We start from the raw sequence: 24,500 nt of genomic DNA, 5'->3' as shown, positions 1-24,500 counted from the left end.
ACTAGGGATACAGCCTTGAACAAAACAGACAGAGCCTGTCCTCTCCTGAAACTTACGTTCTACAAGGGGGAGACAAGAAATAAACAAAATAAAGTCAGATGGTGGTAAATGACATGAAGAAGGTAAGACAGGGATATTAGAGGATAAGGATGGGCGGGAGGGGTGCTTTAGTTTGAGTGGTCAAGGAAGACTTCATTGAGAAAGTGACTTATTTGTTTGTTTGTTTGTTTGTTTTTGCGGTACGCGGGCCTCTCACTGTTGTGGCCTCTTCCGTTGCAGAGCACAGGCTCCGGACGCACAGGCTCAGTGGCCATGGCTCACGGGCCCAGCCGCTCCGCGGCACGTGGGATCTTCCCGGACCGGGGCACGAACCCGTGTTCCCTGTATCGGCAGGTGGACTCTCAACCACTGCGCCACCAGGGAAGCCCTCTGGTCACGTTTTAAGGGAAACAATGACCCAGAAAACAAGGAGATGGTCAGAAGTCTGAAAAGATGAGGGATATGTTCTGTATTGTTCCTCAGATCAGAGATTGGGCCAGTGTGCTAAAACCTCAGGGAGACATATCGTATTCAGTATCAAGAAGTCTGCAGCCCTGACCATGTAGAAGATGACTTCTTAAATTAATAAGCTCCCCTTCAGGGGAGTTGTTTAAGCAGAGACTGGATGGTCAGCTGTCTCAGGCTGTAAGCCCGATTGGGAAGGCTGTTAGGTGGACTGACACCCAAGGTCTCATCTCCCCCTGAGATGTGATGGTTCTGTGGCCTTGATGGAGCACCAAATGTTTCTGACCCCAAATGGCATATTTCTCTGTCTATTTTACTATAATTCTTGATAAAAATTCCAAATTTCCTACCAGTAATTTACCAGCACCACAATGATCCCCAAACACTGCCCTTTTGGGCATTTAACACCCTGGTCCAGCCTCGCTGCCCAGTAGTTCCATACCCCAGAATCATTACACATACAGCTGTTTACTTCCTATTTATTGCTCAACCATTTGTAATCTACAAAAGGACTTTACCTCTCCACTTTAGTTAATGACTGAACCTGGTGCATTATTGAGTAGCCTTGTAAGAGTACAATAATAAAGTTACTGGGGGAAAATGTGAATCACTTTCAGACCTTTAACACTGATACTGAGAATATAAAGCACTGTGTGATACCTAAAAGAGAAGGTGGAAAGATCTACAAGATAAGGGTAGAAAGAAAATATTCAAATCACAGGACTTTAGAAGTAGAATCCAAGTTGCTCACTTTGGAAAAAAAGGACAATGAAGCCAGGGTTCAAAGTTCCTGCTCAGGGTCTTCTGAGCCTCAGTTCTTGGTGTTCCCACCACATTTTATTTCTCTTTCTCCCTCCCCGCCTTCTACCTAGTCCCCCAGCCTCCAAAATTATATTCCCTCACATCCTTTTTCTTTTTTTTTGGCTGCACTGCATGGAATGTGGGATCTTAGTTCCCCGATCAGGGATCGAACCCATGCCCCCTGCAGTGGTATCACGGAGTCCTAACCACTGGACAGCCAGGGAAGTCCCCTCCCACATCCTTTTAAACACAACCAAACCATAAAGAAAATGTTAATTGTTCTGAGAGTCACATTACAATATTTAAATTAGATCAGTTTCAAGGCTCCCCTAAATTTGGGGTGTTGCTTCCCTACTGACCAACACCAGGGGTTTTCCGATGGCTGTTGGAAGACCTCTTGCACTTGTGTAAGGCACACATCTCGTGATTTATTTGAAAATGGTATCTCTCAGTCTCGCCTACTGAGAAACTGAAAACAATTTTGGAAACACCTGTAGTTGTAACACTAGCTGTGGACCTTTGGCTAGCCACTTAGCCCCTCGGAACTCAGACTTCCTCTTCTGTTAAGCACTTGCGCTCAATGAATCATGGTCTAAGCCAGGTTCTCTGCGAAATGCCTACCTTATAGGGTTGTTGGGAGAATTAAAGAAAATAATAATATTAGGCAACATTAGGTGAATCAGTTCCTGCCAAGTACTGGCCTAAGTACTTTTCGATACGTTGTCTACATCTCCACAACGACCCTAAGAATGAGATATTACTACACTGGTTACATACCATTTATAGATGAGGTTAAATGACTTGGTAACCAAGGCCACCCGGCCAGCAGGGGGCTGCATGTCTTTATCTCCTTGCCCTTGGTCACTGTGGGTAGTGGATATAATGTAAAGTGCAATAGAAGGAGAGCTGCCATCTTTGAGGGTACGGAGGTCCCTAGCACTCTCCTTTCATCGGCCCCCAGCCCTCTGAATTTAAATAAGGGTGAAACCCACATCAAATAGTCTTCTAGGGCAAGCTCGAGGTGGGGGGGAAGGAGGGGAGGGGGGAGGGGGGAGGGGAAGGAGTCATAGAAACAGTAGCCTAAGAAATGTGTGGGAGCAGGGCCGTCCGGAGCAGGACACGGTATCCTGAAGTGGGCAGACAGGACTGCAAAGTTTACTGACCTCTTGGACACGAGCTTCCACTCTTTTCTTTTTCTTTGAAAGCAAGGATTTTTAAAACAAAGGGGGTGGGGGAAGGGAAGGCAAGGGAGCTTTAGTGGAGGGTTGAGCCTCTGGATAAAGTCACTGTTTTAGTTTTCTCATTTGTAAGATCACTTATCCTCTGTAAACCTTGATCTCCTCATCTGTAAAAATGAAAATATCTTGCTGATGGAATCTTGGTAAGCATAAAATGAAATCATATGTGACAAGCACACAGAAGCTTAATTAATATTAGCAATAAACGTAATAAAGGTATGTCTAAACCTTAGTTCTGTCCATACATGCTCTATAAAAACTAGCATCCTTCGTATGTCTACTGTTTTTTCCATTGGAATCCGTGGCAAACGCTCAAACATATGGTAGCTAGTGCTAGAGCGCCCTCTGGTGGCTCTGCTGTCACAAACGAAACCTACTATCCGGACCTCGGCCTGCGTGGACCCTAACATGAAGGCTCTGCCCTGCTGCTGACCCCAGTCTGCAGGCACCCAAAGGAGAGAAGCGCAGCGGAGGCCACGCTGCAGGTGCTCTCGTCAGAAAATGTTACCAATAATCTGCAAAACTACTGAATCAGTCTGCTGTACACCTGAAACCGACACAATATTGTAAGTCAACTATACTTAAGTTAAAAAAAAAGAAAATGTTACCATTGACTCACAATGATTAAGAATAATTCCCTTAGTCTGAGTTTGAGCCTTACGAAATTAGCTGCTATTCAGCCATTTTTAACCTACGAAAATGGCAATTTTGTATGGTTGCCCCTAATCATTGCTGCTAGATGGGAGTAATTCAAAATCGGAGTGTGTCATTTAAAATGCTCAAAACAACGGAAACAAAACACAATGACTGAAAGAATGACTTTGTGGCCCGTGGGATCTAGAGCTGAAAGAGGAAAAGACAACCTCTCCTCAGGGATTTTAGTAATGGGCTGTTTCCCTAATCCCCTGTAACTTTTCTAGCATCTTTAATCCTTAAAGCCCGTCCTTACCTCAGTCAGAAGCACAGGTGGTGGGGCTTCTGTACCCCCTTTTCTGCTAGTTCACTTAGCCCTTCCATTTCTTTCCCCTACTTTGAGAAAAGATCCACTCTCAGAGTCTCAAGAGGATAAATGATTGTGAAGCCCACGCCGTCTGTGTAGCCCTTCTGAGAAAGACCAGATTTCGGGGGTGGGAGGTCACAAAATCAACAACTTCTCTGAGTCCTGACTTTACTATTACAATTCTGGAAAATCGGAATAGACCCAACCATTCAATCATTTCCCAGCGACACTCACCAGATATTAAACTTTTATGTAGTCTCCCGCATAGTGGATTGCATTCAAAATTTGTTGTTGTTTTTAAAGGCATAGTCCCTCTGCGTGGTTGGTTCTATTCCATCACCCATCTTTCAAAGTCCTCACCATATCAAAAAGCAGTTGCAAAATAAGAGAGAATAATTTTCTTGGTTCTTGGCCAAATTCTACAGCTTCTAGGTGATTCTGCTTGAAATAATCTTCTTGAGGGTCTCCACAGAATTGAAACCATTCTGAAGTATATCCTTCTAGCAGTGGCCAAAGCTAATAGCACTGGGATTATAATTAGTCTGAGAGATCTTATAACACATTCAGCTGAGACACACACTTCCAAAAAGTTAATATCCTGAGTCTTGAGATATCACCAGGACTCAGAATCCTGTAAATGACTTTGGAACCACTGCATTGATCATTTTGCACCTTTAAAGCCCATGAGGAAAGATAAGTACACCATCAAATCCTAACTCAACTCACAAGAGCAGATTGATTAGGTAGAATATTAAAACAATGTGTTATATTGGGTATACCTTACGAAAATAAAAAGTACTCCAAATTGAATTTAATTCTCATCACCCCCTCTGATCCCTTAGATGTACTTGCAGGAAATTATATGCTAGAGTGGCATTCTCAGTTGGGGGCATTCTTACCTTAAAACAGAGAAATTTTATACTCAGCCTGTTGGGAAGCCATTTTTCACATGTTCTGCTTTAGCCCTGCCTAGCAAACTGAATCTGCAGCTACCCAGAACATCGACTTGTAAATCTTAAATTCTACAACTTAAAAATAATTGAACTCAAATCAATTACATATCAAATTACTTTATAATTTTCTAAAACTTTTAGAGCCACATAGGAGAGCTCAGTGTTACTTTTTTAAAAATCTGTATAAGAAAATAATATGAATTAGTCAAGCCCTGGGAGTTCAGGGGCCTTTTAAGAAACTTTCTAAAGAATTTGTTTAAACCTTACACTTGAACTCTACATTTTTTTTTCAAGCCGAACAAGCATATATTTGTTCTCCCTAGAGCTTCGCACAATACCTCTATTATTCTCTCTGCTCTCTCCAAAGTCATCCTATTAAATTACAAATTGCATCCCTAATCCAAGCTTTTCTTTCAGAGATGAAGGCATTTTCTGAAGTTAGTTTTAAAGCTGGTACAACTTTGCAGGAATTCCAATCTACTCCAGTTGTAAAGTTCACATCAGTCACTAGTTAAAATGAAGCCATCAATTTGCCAGAAAAGCTATTATTTGTGCCCTTTACAGATTCCCCATTCGTTCCCTATGCCCCTGCCAAGCATAATTAGGTTAAATAGGAATTTAGCAGATGTGAGAGCCACACATGCTGAACAAACTCATCACAACAGCTATTACTGCTCTGATCAAAAGTTAACTTTGGGGACTTCCCTGGTGGTCCAGTGGTTAAGACTCCTCACTCCCAATGTAGGGGCCCAGGTTCTATCCCCTGGATCGAGCTAGAACTAGATCCCACATGCATGTCGCAACTAAGAGTTTGCATATTGCAGCTAAGACCTGGCACAGCCTAAATAAATAAATAAACAAACAAACAAATAAATATATATTTTTTAAAGTTAACTTTGTTAGGGGAAAAACAAGGGGCAAAATCATGGATCTGGTCTTTTGTACTCAGTATTGGTCAGGGGGCTGTAGAGAATCAGCCTCTTGGTCTCAGACTCAATAATAACCTCATACACATGTGAAGGAAAGGTGAATATTGCTGCCTGATTTCGGTAATCCAATTCAGACACGAAAATGAGCTCCCAGAAATTGACAAGACGCTCAAGGATCATTTAATGCTACTGACCCCAACCACCTGGGGGGGAAAAAAAAGCTGACTTTTAAAGAAGAATCTTGACAGGTCAGGAGAGAAGATGCTAGAAATAGTCAAGTTTGCAGAGGAGTGGCTTTCACTGCCAGTGGTATCGCCTTCCTTCTGGGAATCTCAGCAAACCAGGGAGGAGAGTGAGGAGGGAGGTCTGGCAGAAACCAGGCTAAGGATCGATCAGAAGTAGATCACGACCAACTAGCTGGAGATCCTTTTGCCTTAGTAGAACCAGTAAAAAAAAAATGGATTCCTGAACAGAGTGTTCGCACTGAGGTTCTTTATCAGGTGAAGAAACAACCAACATAGTCATTCAAAGCTCAAGTCCTGTTTTCAGCTGCAGTGAGCACACCTGTCAACCAGAACTCATCCTGAACATGGATCAATAATTGTACAGACCGACGCCTTGCATCTTATCCAAAATCTGTTGGATAAACCATCGGCACATTCTATCCTGTCATTTCTAGAATCACGACCCATGGTTAAGCTTCTGATGCAACAGGCCCTGAGGAAAGGAGTCATGGCAAAGAATGAACATGAGCTAGAACTTGTGAAGAAATACAGGTAAGCCATGGGCATAAGGAGCCCACTCTCCATTCTACTGGCATTCAAGTGATGGCACTGCCCCCAACCCAGAACAACCAAGCACCACGTAGCACCTACCTGAGGGTTCCTTTGGCTTGAGTGTCTTACTTCACAAGCGGGCATACAGCTTCGAAATTTGCCATTTTGTGGATAATCCAGATGTACCAGGTCTCGGCAGTAAGAATGACATATGTATTTCCCCTCTGAAAGAGTAAGTGCAAAATTTCCTGGTTAGATGTATATGGGTCTCTGTCCATCTGACAGGCAGAGGGAAATTTAAGCCCCCAAACCAAAACCCAGCCTCTGACCCAGAGTAGTGGAGATGTGTCTGTGTAGGGCCCATTCTTTCATAGCAGCGTGCTGGGCCATTTATTTAAAGCTGGCCTTCTCTGAAATCCAAACATAATACCAGTGAATACATTTCAGAAAGACGGATTAGATTACTATAAATATCTTTTTTTGCAATTTAAAAATTGAGATAAAATTTATATAATATAAAATTCACCATTTTAGGGCTTAAAGACTTAAATGTAAGACATGACACCATAAAACTCCTAGAAGAGAACGTAAGCAAAACATTCTCTGAACATAGGCAAAACACAAATCGTAGCAATGTTTTCTTAGGTCAGTCTCCCAAGGCAATAGAAATAAAAGCAAAAATAAACAAATGGGACCTAATTAAACTTATAAGCTTTTGCACAGCCAAGGAAACCGTAAACAAAATGAAAAGACAACGTACTGAATGGGAGAAAGTATTTGCAAATGATGCAACCAACAAGGGCTTAAGTTCCAAAATATACAAACAGCTCGTATAATCCAACAACAAAAAACCAAACAACCGAGTTGAAAAATGGGCAGAAGATCTAAAGAGACGTTTCTCCAAAGAAGACATACAGATGGCCAATAGGCACATGAAAAGATGCTCATCATCTCTAATTATTAGAGAAATGCAAATCAGAACTACAACACAATAAGGTATCACCTCATACCGATTAGAAGTCTACAAATAATAAATGCTAGAGAGGGTGTGGAGAAAAGGGGACTCTCTTACACTGTTGGTGGGAAGGTATATTGGTGCAGCCACTATGGAAAACAGTATGGAGTTTCCTCGAAAAAATAAAAAATAAAGTTGCCATATGATCCAGCAATCCCACTCCTGGGCATATGCCCAGACAAAACTCAAATTTGAAAAGATACATGCACCTCTATGTTCATAGCAGCACTATTTACAATAGCCAAGACATGGAAACAATCTAAATGTCCATCAACAGATGAATGGATAAAGAAGATGTGGTATATAAATACAATGGAATATTATTCAGACATAAAAAAGAATGAAATAATGCCATTTGCAGCAACATGGATGGACCTAGAGATTATCATACTAAGCAAAGTAAGTCAGAAAGAGAAAGACAAATGTCATATGATGTCACTTATATGTGGAATCTGAAATACAATACAAATGAACATATCTATAAAACAGAAACAGACTTACATACATAGAGAACAGAACTGTGGTTGCCAAGGGGGATGGGGGGTAACGGAGGGAAGGATTGGGAGTTTGGGATTAGTAGATACAAACTATTATATATAGGATGGATAAACAACAAGGTCCTACTGTATAGCACAGGGAACTATATTCAAAACCCTGTGATAAACTATAATGGAAAAGAATATATATATATATATATATATGTATAACTGAGTCACTTTGCTGTGTGGCAGAAATTAACACAACATTGTAAATCAACTATACTTCAATAAATATTTTTAAAAATTCACCATTTTAAAGAGTAAAATTCAGGGAATTCCCTGGTGGTCCAGTGGTTAAGACTCGGCACTTTAACTGCTGAGGCCTGGGTTTGGTCTCTGGTCGGGAAACTAAGATTCTGCAAACAATGCAGCCAAAAAAAAAAAAAAAGAAAATCCAATGATTTTTAGTATAATCATAATGTTGTACAACCATCACTATTATCTAATTCCAGAACATTTCCATCACCCCAAGAACAAGCCCTCTACCTGTTAGGAGCCACTCCCCATTTCCTTCTTCCTCTATCCCCTGGAAACCACTAATCTACTTTCTGTTCCTATGGATTTGCCTATTTTGGACATATTGTGTCAATGGAATCATACAATATGTGGCCTTTTGTGTCTGGCTCCTTTCACTTAGCATAATGTTTTTAAGGTCCATCCATGTTGTAGCATGTATTAGAATTTCATTCCTCCTTATTGTTGAATAATCTTTCATTGCCTGGAAGTGCCACATTTTGTTTATCTATCCATCACTTGATGGACATTGGGTTGTTTTCACTCCTAGGAGTGAAAATGTTGGGGCATATGGTAGCTGTGTTTAATTTTTTGACGAACTGCCAAACTGTTTTCCAATGTAAATCTCTCGAAAACAGCTCTTTCAGCCACATCACAGCGCATAGATAAGAACTTCTACAACTCTATTCACCAGCTAATAGAATTCTCTAAACAGTAGTCTAGTAATGGAACCCATTCAAGTATATATAGCTTACATTATGATATACTTAAAGGGGCTTATTATGAAATAACTTTCCGTATGAAAGTGGTGTCCCGGCAAGAAGAACCCTGAAGGAAAATTTGGAGTGGGGCTCTGCATGTAGTTCTTCTTCTAGCCAAGGGTAAAGCAGCCTACATCATCATTATTATGAAAATGTTTTGTGGGCTTCCCTGGTGGCGCAGTGGTTGAGAGTCCGCCTGCCGATGCAGAGGACACGGGTTCGTGCCCCGGTCTGGCAAGATCCCACGTGCCACGGAGCGGCTGGGCTCGTGAGCCATGGCCGCTGAGCCTGCGCGTCCGGAGCCTGTGCTCCGCAACGGGAGAGGCCACAACAGTGAGAGGCCCCCGTGCTACTGCAAAAAAAAAAAAAAAAAAGTTTTGCGTGCTGATGCCAGGATTAAACCTATTGGAGGTTAACAGGGACCTGGCTTTCAAAATGGCATCCAGAGGTGACCTAGAAGCCACAGTCTATAGCGTCACAGCCAACTAACTTGCAGGACTAACTCTACATGCATGCCTGCATTCTTTTTTTTAAAAAATAGATTTATTTATTTATTGTTGGCTGCGTTGGCTCTTCGTTGCTGTGCGCGTGCTTTCTCTAGTTGCGGTGGGTGGGGGCTACTCTTTGTTGCACTGCGCAGGCTTCTCATTGTGGTGGCCTCTCTTTGTTGCTGAGCACGGGGTCTACGTGCGTGGGCTTCAGTTCACGGGCTCTAGAGCGCAGGCTCAGTAGTTGTGGCGCACGGTCTTAGTTGCCCTATGGCATGTGGGATCTTCCCGGACCAGGGCTCAAACCCGTGTCCCCTGCACTGGCAGGCGGATTCTTAACCACTGCGCCACCAGGGAAGCCCCATGCCTACATTCTTATATCCATGCAACAAATGTTCGTGCCTACTTCATCCCCAGCAGCATTAGGCAGTTAAGTACACAGTCAGAGAGGACCCTACTCTCAGTGGGAGAAACAGATAAGAGATGCATTGCACTCACAATATAGCGTGGCAAATGCTATAACAGTACGGAGGGGGGCACAGCACAGATGCCTAAGTCAGTCTGGGAAGGCCGAGGAAGGCTCCTAGAGGAGATGACACTTAAGGTGAAGTGGTCTAGGAATTAGCTGATTGTCATTGGACGAAGTGAGGAAGGACAACTCAAGCAGAGCAGCATCATATGTATGCGAGTGATGGAGGCTGGACAGAGAAAGCACTGTTGACTCAGCAACTGACCTCAGCGGGGCTGCGAGGCAGGATGGATTCAGGGGCAGGAGACCCTGAAAAGCCAAACCAGAGGACAATGGAAAACAATGGAAATATTTTAAGCAGAAGTGTGATAAAATCAGCTCTATATTGTTAAAAAAAAAAAAAAAAGTCATTCTGGTAGCAGTATGGTGAGTGGATGGGGAATCAGAAAGATTCAAGGAAGGAGACAAATTAAAAAGTCATTTCATCAGCTTATATAATCTCTACAGTGAAGTCTCTAAACTGTTTTGAACCCACACCGCTGTCAGTAAAAAAAAAAAGAGAAAATTGAACGTATATCTCTAATGTATGTAGAGTAAGCAACATATTTATTATTTTAAAGTTTTATTTATTTATTATTATTTATTTATTTATTTTTGGCTGCATTGGGTCTTCGTTGCTGCACGCGGGCTTTCTCTAGTTGTGGCAAGTGGGGTCTACTCTTCATTGTGGTGTACAGGCTTCTCATTCTGGTGGCTTCTCTTGTAAGCAATATATTTATAATTGTATACATGTATTACTGCATTAATACATTGCATATATAAGATATATAAATATAGTAAATTTTAAGGATGATACTGATAGAATGTCTAATACCTCCTCAGTCCCTAGTGGATTACCTTGCACACCTGCAGGTACACACATAGTATTGCCTAGACTCCTGTCTTGGCCTCCCTGTGGACCACACCCTCTTCACGGAGCTCCCGGGACATGCCCACCTGGAGCCAACATGGCTGCCTTCTGGGTATCACCCTCTGGGTACCCAGGACTCAGAATTTCTCTTTCTAAATGGTCTCCAGCCTGCTCCCAGGGACCACACAGGCCTGTTGCCTGGGGCCTCCTTCAACAGGAGATGCCAGTGTGATCACCCTGAGGCCCAAGGGTTGGTCAAGAGTAATGGTATTGGTTGGGGTAGTGGTGTTGGTTGCAGTTAAACACATTGGCTGAGGTGTCACAGGACAAGGGGCACTTGTGCAAGGCTTTTTGTGCTACAGGACAGAGCTGCGGGCTGAAGAGAAGGACTGGTGGGCTACAGACCTGAGGTCTCAAGTTTTAGGAGCTTGAGAGTTGGCCTTGAGCACACTAGTTTGGAGATGGCTGTGCTTTAGAATGAACTCACTGTAAGGCAGCTGGCACTGTCATCATCCAGTGAGAACTAGAGAACATTTTTCACCTAGAAAATCAGCAGATACACAGTGCTGGTGAGAATGCTGAGAATTTGATACTTTCAAAGAATGCTGGCACAGATTGGTTCAAGATGGTGGAGTGAAGGACGTGTTTTCAATCCCTCTTGTGAGAGCACCGAATCACAACTAACTGCTGAACACTGACAAGAAGACACTGGAACTCAGCAAAAAAGATACCCCACATCCAAAGACAAAGGAGAAGCCACAATGAGATGGAAGGAGGGTTGCAATCACAATAAAATCAAATCCCATAACTACTGGGTAGATGACTCACAAACTGGAGCACACTTATACCACAGAAGTCCACCAACCAGAGTGAAGGTTCTGAGCCCCACGTCAGGCTTCCCAACCAGGGTGTCTGGCAATGGGAGGAGGAATTACTAGAGAATCAGACTTTGAAGGCTAGTGGGATTTTATTGCAGGACTTTGAAAGGACTCGGGGAAACTGAGACTCCACTCTTGGAGGGCACACGCAAAGTAGTGTGTGCATCGGGACCCAGGGGAAGGAGCAGTGACCCCATAGGAGACTGAATCAGACCTACCTGCTAGTGTTGGAGGGTCCCCTGCAGAGGTGGGGGGTGGCTGTGTCTCACCGTGAGGACAAGGACACTGGCAGCAGAAGTTCTGGGAAGTACTCCTTAGCGTGAGTACTCCCAGAGTCCACCGTTAGCCCCACCAAAGAGCCCGGGTAGACTCCAGTGCTGGGTCGCCTCGGGCCAAACAACCAACAGGGAGGGAACCCAGCCCTACCCATCAGCAGACAAGCGGATTAAAGTTTTACTGAGCTCTGCCCACCAGAGCAACAGCCAGCTCTACCCACCACCAGTCCCTCCCATCAGGAAATTCGCACAAGCCTCTCAGATAGCCTCATCCACCAGAGGGCAGACAGCAGAAGCAAGAACTACAGTCCTGCAGCCTGTGGAACAAAAACCACATTCACAGATAGGCAAGATGAAAAGGCAGAGGGCTATGTACCAGATGAAGGAACAAGATAAAACCCCAGAAAACAACTAAATGAAGTGGAGATAGGCAACTTTCCAGAAAAAGAATTCAGAATAATGATAGGGAAGATGATCCAGGACCTTGGAAAAAGAGTAAGGCAAAGACTGAGAAGACGCAAGAAATGTTTAACAAAGACCTAGAAGAATTAAAGAACAAAAAAACACATGCACAATACAATAACTGAAATGAAAAATACACTAGAAGGAGTCAATAGCAGAATAACTGAGGCAGAAGAACAGATAAGTGACCTGGAAGACAGAAAGGTGGAATTTACTGCTGCGGAACAGAATAAAGAAAAAAGAATGAAAAGAAATGAAGACAGCCTAAGAGACCTCTGGGACAACATTAAATGCAAGAACATTCACAGTACAGGGATCCCAGAAGGAGAAGAGAGAGAGAAAGGACCTGAGAAAATATTTGAACAGATTATAGTCGAAAAATTCCCTAACATGGGAAAGGAAATAGCCATGCAAGTCCAAGAAGCACAGAGAGTCCCATACAAGATAAACCCAAGGAGAAACATGCTGAGACACACAGTAATCAAACTGGCAAAAATTGGGGCTTCCTTGGTGGCGCAGAGGTTGAGAGTCCGCCTGCCGAAGCAGGGGACGCAGGTTCGTGCCCTGGTCCAGGAGGATCCCACATGGGGTGGAGTGGCTGGGACTGTGGGCCATGGCCGCTGGGCCTGCGCGTTTGGAGCCTGTGCTCTGCAGCAGTAGAGGCTGCAACGGTGAGAGGGCTGTGTACCGCACAAAAAAAAAAAAAAAAAAAAAAACTGGCAAAAATTAAAGACAAGCAGCTGAAAGCAGCAAGGGACAAATGATAAATAACATACAAGGGAACTCCCATAAGGTTAACAGCTGATTTCTCAGCAGAAACTCTATGAGCCAGAAGGGAGTGGCACAATATATTTAAAGTGATGAAAGGGAAGAACCTACAACCAAGATTACTCTACCCAGCAAGGATCTCATTCAGATTCAATGGAGAAGTCAAAAGCTTTACAGACAAGCAAAAGCTAAGAGAATCAGCACCAGCAAACCAGCTCTACAACAAATGCTAAACGAACTTCTCTAAGTGGGAAACACAAGAGAAGAAAAGGACCTACAAAAACAAACCCAAAACAATTAAGAAAATGGTAATAGGAACATACATATCGATAATTACCTTAAACGTGAATGGATTAAATGCTCCAACCAAAAGACACAGTCTCGCTGAATGGATACAAAAACAAGACCTATATATATGCTGTCTACAAGAGACCCACTTCAGACCTAGGGACACATACAGACTGAAAGTGAGGGAATGGAAAAAGATATTCCATGCAAATGGAAATCAAAAGAAATCTGGAGTAGCAATACTCATATCAGATAAAATAGACTTTAAAATAAAGAATGTTACAAGAGACAAGGGAGGATACTACATAATGATCAAGGGATCAGTCCATGAAGAAGATATAACAATTATAAATATATATGCACACAACATAGGAGTACCTCAATACATAAGGCAACTGCTAACAGCTATAAAAGAGGAAATCAACAGTAACACAATAATAGTGGGGGACTTTAACACCTCACTTACACCAATGGACAGATCATCCAGACAAAAAATTAATAAGGAAACACAAGCTTTAAATGACACAATGGACCAGATAGATTTAATTGATATTTATAGGACATTCCATCCAAAAACAGAAGATTACATTTTCTTCTCAAGTGCACATGGAACATTCTCCAGGATAGATCACATCTTGGGTCACAAATCAAGCCTCAGTATATTTAAGAAAATTGAAATCATACCAAGCATCTTTTCTGACCACAATGCTATGGGAGTAGAAATCAATTACAGGGAAAAAAAACGTAAAAAACACAAACACATGGAGGCTAAACAATACATTACTAAATAACCAAGAGATCACTGAAGAAATCAAAGAGGAAATCAAAAAATACCTAGAAACAAATGACAATGAAAACACAACAATCCAAAACCTATGGGACGCAGCAAAAGCAGTTCTAAGAGGGAAGTTTATAGCAATACAAGCCTACCTCAAGAAACAAGAAAAATCTCAAATGAACAATCTAACCTTACACCTAAAGGAACTAGAGAAAGAAGAATAAACAAAACTCAAAGTTAGTAGAAGGAAAGAAATCATAAAGATCAGAGCAGAAATAAGTGAAATAGAAACAAAGAAAACAATAGCAAAGATCAATAAAACTAAAAGCTGGTTCTTTGAGAAGATAAGCAAAATTGACAAACCACTGGCCAGACTCATCAAGAAAAAGAGGGAGAGGACTCAAATCAATAAAATTAGAAATGAAGGGCTTCCCTGGTGGCGCAGTGGTTGAGAGTCCACCTGCTGATGCAGGGGACACGGGTTCGTGCCCTGGTCTGGGAAGATCCCACATGCCACGAAGCGGCTGGACCTGTGAGCCATGGTCACTGAGCCTGCGCATCTGGAGCCTGTGCTCTGCAATGGGAGAGGCCACAACAGTGAGAGATCCGCGTACCGCAAAAAAAAAAAAAAATTAGAAATGAAAAAGGAGAAGTTAAAATGGACACCGCAGAAATACAAAGCATCCTAAGAGACTACCAAAAGCAAATTTATGCCAATAAAATGGACAACCTGGAAGAAATGGACAAATTCTTAGAAAGGTATAACCTTCTAAGACTGAACCAGGAAGAAATAGAAAATATGAACAGACCAATCACAAGTAATGAAATTGAAACTGTGATTAAACATCTTCCAACAAACAAAAGTCCAGGACCAGATGGCTTCACAGGTGAATTCTATCAAACATTTAGAGAAGAGCTAACACCCATCCTTCTCAAACTCTTCCAAAAAATTGCAGAGGAAGGAACACTCCCAAACTCACTCTATGAGGCCACCATCACCCTGATACCAAAACCAGACAAAGATACTACAAAAAAAGAAAATTACAGACCAATATCACTGATAAATATAGATGCAAAAATCCTCAAGAAAATACTACAAACAGAATCCAACAACACATTAAAAGGATCATATACCATGATCAAGTGGGATTTACCCCAGGGACAAGGATTCTTCAATATAGGCAAATCAATCAATGTGATACACCATATTAACAAAGTGAAGAATAAAAACCATATGATCATCTCAATAGATGCAGAGAAAGCTTTTGACAAAATTCAACACCCATTTATGATAAAAACTCTCCAGAAAGTGGGCATAGGGGGAACCTACCTCATCATAATAAAGGCCATATATGACAAACCCACAGCAAACATCATTCTCAATAGTGAAAAACCGAAAGCATTTCCTCTAAGATCAGGAGTAAGGCAAGGATGTCCACTCTCGCCACTATTATTCAACATGGTTTTGGAAGTCCTGGCCATGGCAATCAGAGAAGAAAAAGAAATAAAAGGAATACAAATTGGAAAAGAAGAAGTAAAACTGTCACTGTTTGCAGATGACATGATACTATACATAGAGAATCCTAAAGATGCCACCAGGAAACTACTCAAGCTAATCAATGAATTTGGTAAAGTTGCAGTATACAAAATTAATGCACAGAAATCTCTTGCATTCCTATACACTAACAACAAAAGATCAGAAAGGGAAATTAAGGAAACAATCCCATTCACCAGTGCAACAAAAAGAATAAAATACCTAGGCATAAACCTACCTAAGGAGGTAAAAGACCTGTACTCAGAAAACTATAAGACGCTGATGAAGGAAATCAAAGATGACACAAACAGATGGAGAGATATACCATGTTCTTGGATTGGAAGAATCAATATTGTGAAAATGACTATACTACCCAAAGCAATCTACAGATTCAGTGCAATCCCTATCAAATTACCAATGGCATTTTTTACAGAACTAGAAAAAAAATCTTAAAATTTGTATAGAGGCACAAAAGACCCCGAATATCCAAAGCAGTCTTGAGGGAAAAAAATGGAGCTGGAGGAATCAGACTCCCTGACTTCAGACTATACTACAAAGCTACAGTCATCAAGACAATATGGTACTAGCACAAAAACAGAAATATAGATCAATGGAACAGGATAGAAAGCCCAGAGATAAACTCACGCACCTATGGTCAGCTAATCTATGACAAAGGAGGCAAGGATATACAGTGGAGAAAAGACAGTCTCTTCAATAAGTGGTGCTGGGAAAACTGGACAGCTACATGTAAAAGAATGAAATTAGAACACTCCCTAACACCATACACAAAAATAGACTCAAAATGGATTAGAGATCTAAATGTAAGACTGGATACTATAAAACTCTTAGAGGAAACCATAGGAAGAACACTGTTTGACATAAATCACAGCAAGATCTTTTTTGATCCACCTCCTAGAGTAATGGAAATAAAAACAAAAATAAACAAATGGGACCTAATGAAACTTCAAAGCTTCTGCAAAGCAAAGGAAATCATAAACAAGATGAAAAGACAACCCTCAGAATGGGAGAAAATATTTGCCAGCAAATCAATGGACAAAGGGTTAATCTCCAAAATATATAAACAGCTCATGCAGCTCAATATGAAAAAACAAACAACCCAATCCAAAAATGGGCAGAAGACCTAAATAGACATTTCTCCAAAGAAGACATACAGATGGCCAAGAAGCACATGAAAAGCTGCTCAACATCACTAATTATTAGAGAAATGCAAATCAAAAGTACAATGAGGTATCATCTCACACCAGCTAGAATGGGAATCATCAGAAAATCTACAAACAACAAATGCTGGAGAGGGTGTGGAGAAAAGGGAACCCTCTTGCACTGTTGGTAGGAATGTCAATTGATACAGCCACTATGGAGAACAGTATGGAGGTTCCTTAAAAAAATTGAAAATAGAACTACCATATGACCCAGCAATCCCACTACTGGGCATATACCCAGAGAAAACCATAATTCAAAAAGACACGTGCACCCCAATGTTCATTGCTGCACTATTTACAACAGCCAGGTCATGGAAGCAACCTAAATGCCCATCGACAGACGAATAGATAAAGAAGATGTGGTACATATATACAATGGAATATTACTCAGTCATAAAAGGGAACAAAATTGGGTAATTTGTAGAGACATGGACGGATCTAGAGACGGTCATACAGAGTGAAGTAAGTCAGAAAGAGAAAAAGAAATATCGTATATTAACACATATATGTGGAACCCAGAAAAATGGTACAGATGAACCGGTTTGCAGGGCAGAAATAGAGACACAGATGTAGAGAACAAACGTATGGACACCACGTGGGGAAAGCAGCGGGGGGGGGATGAATTGGACTATTGGGATTGACATGTATACACTGATGTGTATAAAATTGATGACTAATAAGAATCTGCTGTATTAAAAAATAAATAAAATAAAATTCAAAAGAAAGAAGTGCAGGCAGGAGTACAAATTGAAACAGGCTCTTTTGGAAGGCAATTTGTGAACGTGAACATATATCAAAAATGTTCAGACTGTACTAACACTTTGACCCAATAGCACTGCTCCTAAGAACTTACCCTAGGGAAATAATCATGATGTGAGGAAAGACTTATGAACAGGGGTCTTCACTGTAATGGTGAAAACTTGGAAGCAAATCAAGTGTACAACAGAAGGAAGGCAGTTAATATGGTGCATCCATGTGATGCAATAACTGTGACGTGATCAATAAATGATGTTGCAGAATAATGTTCAATGGCATGAGAAATTGTTAAAGGAGACATTCAAATTATAAAGGAGAATATATGATATGATTCGGCGTTTAAAAATATATACATAGAAAAAGTAAGGATATATGTCAGTTATCGATTTTAGGGATTTAATTTTTTTATTTGTGCTTTTCTGTGTTTTATACAGAGCTCATACAATTCTGTTGTAAGCGGAAATAAATTACTTATAATATTCATAATGGTGAGAGTACCTTAATGGTGAGAAGTGGCATAGTCCTCAACTAAAAGGCTGGTATGAATGATGGAAAGTCAAATTTGAGAGATGCCTAAAAGCTAGTCATGGGGTAAATTGTGTCCTCTCCACATTCATTTGTTGAAGACTTAACCCCCAGTAGTTCAGAATACGATCATATTTGGGGATAGTGCCTTTAAAGAAGTAATTAAGATAAAATGAGGTCATATGGGTGGACTCTAATGCAGTATGACTGGTGTTCTTATAAGAAGAGGATATTAGGACACAGACTAAGGGGCAACCATGTGAGGACACAGTGAGCAGGCAGCCACCTACAAGTCAAGAAGAGAGGCCTCAAAAGAAACTAAACCTGCCAATACCTTGAACTTGGCCTCTTAGCCTCCAGAACTGGGAGACACTAAAGTTCTGCTGTTTAAGCCACCCAAGCTGTGCCGTTTTGTTACGGCAGCCCTAGCAAACTAGGCTTGTCAGGATTTTGATACGGGGAGAGAGGACCCTAAGATGACTCCCAGCGGATGCCTTTCGGATGGTAAGGACACCAGTAGAAAAGATGAATGGGTGTGCTCTGGGCAGTCTGAGGTTCCGGTGCCAGTGGAATATGAGGGAAGATGTCCAGTAAGTAGCTGGGTATGTGAGTCTGCAGTTCAGGAAGGAGAGCTGAGATGGGGTTGGAGATGGGGAGTCATTTAGCTTATCAAGTTGTATGGGAAGATCTGGGTGTGACTGAGAGCTGCCTCAGAAGGAGAGTGGCCTACTGGAAAGAGTGCGGTTTGTTGGTCAGACCGTCTGGATTTGAACTCTGCCCCCACCTCTTACTAGCTGTGAGGCTTTGCACAAGTTACTAGGCCACTCTGAAGCTCAAGTTACCCTCTGTGAGCAGAGGGCATAATGGAGTCTCACCATGCTCCTGCGAGCCTTAAAATGATGTAACATGTTAAGTCCTAGAATGTTCTAGAATAGGAGCTCACACAAAGTGGCAGCTATTCCTACTATAGTGAGAACTAGGATAAGGAAAGGTCACTGATATTGAAGGGATGCTTTGAAGAAGACTGAGAAGTAAAATATAGAGACGCAAGAGGAGAAAGGAGCAAGAGCGTGGGGAAGGAAGTCGAGATAGGAGAAAGTTTCAAGAAAACAACTGGGTCAGCCCTGGCACATGGTATAGAGCAGCCAAGTAAGACAAGCGTGGAGCAAAGTGCAGGGATGCATCCCAATCCCTTATTCCATTGTTTTCCCTTCCAAGGTTGTGCACCATCCTTTTTTTTTTTGAAAGCTCCACAGCTCTCCCTTATCTGAGAACTAGATTGACATAAATAATAACAATTATTTACATGTGTCTATGTGGTAATAAACCCAACACAGGCAAATCAAATTAGAGAGCCGTGTGCTAGTCAGCTATTCTATGAGCCATTCTAGGAGAAAATTCACTAATGACATTAGGAAACATTTTCCCTTTTGATGTATTTTTGTTTCTCATTCATAATTAATTTTATTCTCTCTCACTATAATGTCAGGCCTACTGCAGGCGCACTGTTTCCTTTTATGAAAAGCTTACTTGAAAAAAGGGAAAGCAAAACCCAAGCATCAGGAAAGCTTTATCCACTTCTTGTAAATGGAGTTTTAATGGGATGGAAATACTCTTATGAGGAAGCACTGATTGACAAGCCTAGAAGGAACTTTGGTAGGCTATCTACCAAATTTCATCTATACTGAAAGACACTTTTTTTTAACATGTAAACATCTCTGAAATGAGCATCTGTCTTACAATGAATGGCATATCATATAATTGACAGCATTCTCCTTTCCTAGTGGTTCATAAAACATCACGATTGATGGTGTCTTCGGTATGATCAAACATGGCAATACTTTGCCTGAGGACCAGGCAAGCTATTCTAGAAATACAACCGCTTATTGGTTTTGTAAGAACCTCTAGACAATAGTAATCAAACGGTCACGTGGCAGACACACAGCCCCGGCAATGTTTTCCATAGCTTAGCATAAGGACTGGCATCTTGCTGCTCACGGCAAGAAACAGGACAGCTCATGGCTTAAAACCAGCTAGAGAATTCCCCTCTGGGTACACACACACACAGACACAGACACACAGACAGACACACACACACACACACACACACACACTGTGAGCCACCTCCTGCTCTCCCCTAACCTTGCAGAGGCCTTTACTAGCCTCAGGATGGGTAATCTCTCAGTCACCGGCAAGGGAAAAGTGGGAGATACCCCTCCTCTGATTATACAGGTGCCCCCCATCACCAGACATTTCCCACCATTCCCCATCTACACTGCAAGCCGGAATGCAATTTCTTTCGCTTCTCAAGAAAGACTTGGGAACTGAGGACTAGTGCCTGGAGGTCCTTGAATCCTTTTAGGAAGAATCTGGCCAGCAAGACACATGTCTTTGATATTTATAACTGGTCAAAATAATGCTGGAGTTACTCTTCCATCTGGTATGGAAAATTAAACCTCCTGAACTGTCCTGTAACAGAAAGAAGCTGCAGGGGTTCGCTGTCACCACTCTTTGTTTAACTCATGCAACATTAAAGCACATTGGCCTACAAGAAATAAAGCTTACTTGTGAGCTGGCTTATAAATGAACTCAGATGACAAGAAACCCACACAACAGGCCCCACTGAAGCTATTATCCTCAGCCCTAAAGGCCAGCTGGGTCCTCCTGTAACATCAAAGGCACAAACAACTGAACCAACGTGGAGACAATCCTCCTGGCAGCCTGGGTGCTGTCAGACTGTCAGAAGCAAGGGGAACCTACCGGGTATGTGGGTTTTCTTCACCTGAAAGTTGACTTTGCCCCAGAGCTTATAAATCGCAGTTCCCATCTCTGAGCCCCGGCTCTGTGTGCAGCACAGAGAGACAGCTGAGGGTGACAGGCTGAGCGGGCCAGCCCTCCCTGACCTGTGTGACTCAGAGCCCACCAGGAGGCCAAGCCTCCCTCCACGCCCTTTTTCAACCGGCCACCAGCGTGCTCAGCGGCTCTGCTCATCAGGGCTGTCAAACTTTCACAACCAGGTCCATAAATCAGGTTAGAAGAGGTCAAGGGAGCATCTCTCAGATGATAGTCTTGATCAGAGATGACTGTATTGCAGTTGTGAAGGCCTCTGGACACAGATGGTCTAGGCGAGCTGTGTGGCCTCTGGCAACTTATTTAACCTCTCTGTGCCTCCATTTCTTCTTCTGTAAGATAGTGCCCATTGCACTGACTTGATAAGTATGAAAAGTGCTTAGAATGATGCCCAGCATCATAGTAGGCCTCTGCAGAGAGTTAGCCATTGCTATTATAATTGTTGATGAAGAAAGCCCTGTGCTTTTCCCGTTAAGAAAATTTGCATTTATGAGCAGGGCTGGTGATTGACTGGGTAATGGTTTCTAACTACTTCCAAGAATACTAGGAAACCCCACTTCATACAATAAATCCCAGTGTTTGGGGGATTCCCAGTGTTTGGGGGAAAGGAACCCCCTACAACAATAGTCAAGAATTAGGAGAAGTGAGGCTGCTTTCGTCAACCAGGTCCGTTAGTGGGACAGTTTTCTATTTGCTCTGAAAATCCACGGTTCCTGAGAGCACGAATTGCTTCAGGGTCGTCCTTGCCACCCATGAGAAATCTTTCTAAGCATTCTCTTCCCAGTGGCCGCCTTTCTTGGGGTTAGAAATCCCGAGTAGCTGTGCTTTTCTGTCCCTGGTCGCCCCCTGTTGTCGACTTTGAAGTATTTTTATCCCTTGGTTAAACTCTCAGGTCAGATCTCTGAGGAAGGTGGCCTTGCTTCAGTTTTCTGCCCCGAGGCAGAGAGGAGAGTTCATTTCACCAAAGCCAGATCGCAGAGAGGGAGGTGGTCAGGATTTGGTACAAAACCCTCAGCAGCACAAAAATAGCCTTTCTTATTTCTCAGCTGGCTCTGTCACTTACCAGCGTGTGATCTGGGTTCTCAGTTTTCGCATCTGTAAAACGAAGGGGCGCTTCTAGGTGACCTCGGAGGTCTCTGTAAATTCTGATTTCCTCTGAGATTCTCGAATTGGAGTTTGCACAACCTAGGGAGGGAGGGATGCCGTGGAATTCACACAAAGCTACAGGCTAAATATGGTTTATTTTTCTGAAGCATCAACATTATATTAAAACAAATCTGGGAGTGTGATGAAGTGCAATTCAAAATTTCCAAGTTTTTTTCCAAGAAGAAAGTGAGATTTTTTAAATGTTCATCTTGGAAAAAATAGTGATGATGGTTGAACATTGTGAATGTAATGCCACTTAACTGTATACATAAAAATGGTTAAAAGAGCAACTTTTCTGTTTTATACATTTTACCACAATAAAAAAATTTAAAAAGAGTATTTCTGCATCCAGAAATAAACCCACATATACTTGGTCAACTGATTTTCGACAAAGGTACAAAATTCAGTGGAGAAAGGATAATCTTTTTTTTTTTTTTTTTTGCGGTACGCGGGCCTCTCACTGTTGTGGCCTCTCCCGTTGTGGAGCACAGGCTCCGGACACACAGGCTCAGCGGCCATGGCTCACGGGCCCAGCCGCTCTGTGGCACGTGGGATCTTCCCGGACCAGGGCATGAACCCGTGTCCCGTGCATCGGCAGGCGGACTCTCAACCACTGCGCCACCAGGGAAGCCCAGGATAATCTTTTTAATAAATGGTGCTGGGACAATTGGACATTCATATGCTTTTTGCATATTTTAAAATAAACCTCAATTCATACCTCTCACCATATACAAGAGTTAATTCCAAATGGATCATAGATCTAAAACTGTGAAACCTAAAGCAACAAAATTTCTAGAAGAAAACATAGGAGGAAATCTTTATGACATCGGGTTAGCAACGATTTCCTAGATAAGACACCAAAAGCATAATTAATAAAAGAAAAAATTGTAAGTCAGGTTTCATCAGAATTAAGAGCCTCTTCTCTTCAAAAGACACTGTCAAGAGAATGAAAAGACACACCTCAGACTGGGAGTAAATATTTGCAAATCACATATCTGATAACAGGAAAATATAAAAAATCTCAAAGCTTAATAACTAGAAAGTAAAAAGTCAATTTAAAAAATGGGCCGGGCTTCCCTGGTGGCGCAGTGGTTGAGAGTCCGCCTGCCGATGCAGGGGACACGGGTTCATGCCCCGGTCCGTGAAGATCCCGTGTGCCGCGGAACGGCTGGGCCCGTGAGCCATGACCGCTGAGCCTGCGCGTCCGGAGCCTGTGCTCCGCAACGGGAGAGACCACAACAGTGAGAGGCCCGCGTACCGCAAAAAAAAAAAAAAAAAAAAAGGCCAAAGATTTGAACAGACTTCACCAAAAAAAATATACAGATGGCAAATAAGTACATAAAAAGATGCTTGACATTATTAGTCATTAGAGAAATGCGAGTGAAATACAACCACAGTGCAATACTGCTGCACACCTTTTAGAACGGCTAAAATGAAAGAGTGACCATAGCACGTGCTGGGGAGGAGGAGTTACTGGAACTCTTTCTCACTCCCTGCTGATCGGATGTAAAGTGGTAGGACTATTTGGGAAGAATAGTTGGACAGTGTCTTAAAAAATTAACTACACAGCTACCATATGACCCAGATTTTCCATTCCTAAGTCTGTACCCAAGAGAAAGGGAAGACTTTGTCCATACAGAGACTTGTCCACAAATATTCACAGCAGCTTTACTTTTTAGTAGCCCCGAACCAGAAACAACTCAAATGTCCATCAGCAGATGAATGATAAACAAATGATGGTACAATGAAATACCATTCAGCAGATTTAAAAAAAGGAACTATATTGATACACACAATACAGATGAATTTCAAAATAATTATACTGAAAGAAGCCAGACAAAAAGAGTACATGTTTGTAAGATTCCATTTACATAACTTTCCAGAAAATGCAAACTAATCTACAGCAACAGAAAGCAGATTAGGGGTTACATGGTGGAGGCAAGAGGGGTTAAAGGAAGGATTATAAAGGGGCACGGGGAAGTTTTGGGGAGTGATGGATGTGTTCATTATCTTGACTGTGGTGGCTCCCAAGGTTATGGAGTTAAGCTCTTCTTAGATGGGAGTAGCTTGGTAGAAGAGGGTACAGTATAGAGTCTCAGGTAGCAGGGCATATGCATAGTACTTGAGAGGAAACCTCTCTCTAAGCTGGATTGCCGTAAGATATGAAGATCGAGTCCCTTGAGATTTATCTCTTCTCTTTGCTTGTCATAGCAATAATTTGGGAGAACAATCTGTTGGTTAGGCTTCCCTGTATTTTTGCAAACCAGTGATATTGCCTGTAAGTGCAAGCATATATTACATTCAGGTATGGCTGGATCTAGGAGCTCAAACCAGCTCATTGACTCTTGATCTATCTCCATCTCTCTGCTCTCCTTCCCTCTGTGATAGCTTCATCTTCAGGAA

This window comes from Delphinapterus leucas, chromosome 11 (assembly GCF_059928025.1).
Source record: "Delphinapterus leucas isolate spDelLeu-1000000601 "Yukka" chromosome 11, BTC_Dleu_Yukka2, whole genome shotgun sequence".
Lineage (NCBI taxonomy): Eukaryota > Metazoa > Chordata > Mammalia > Artiodactyla > Monodontidae > Delphinapterus > Delphinapterus leucas.
Note: the sequence above shows the minus strand (reverse complement) of the source record.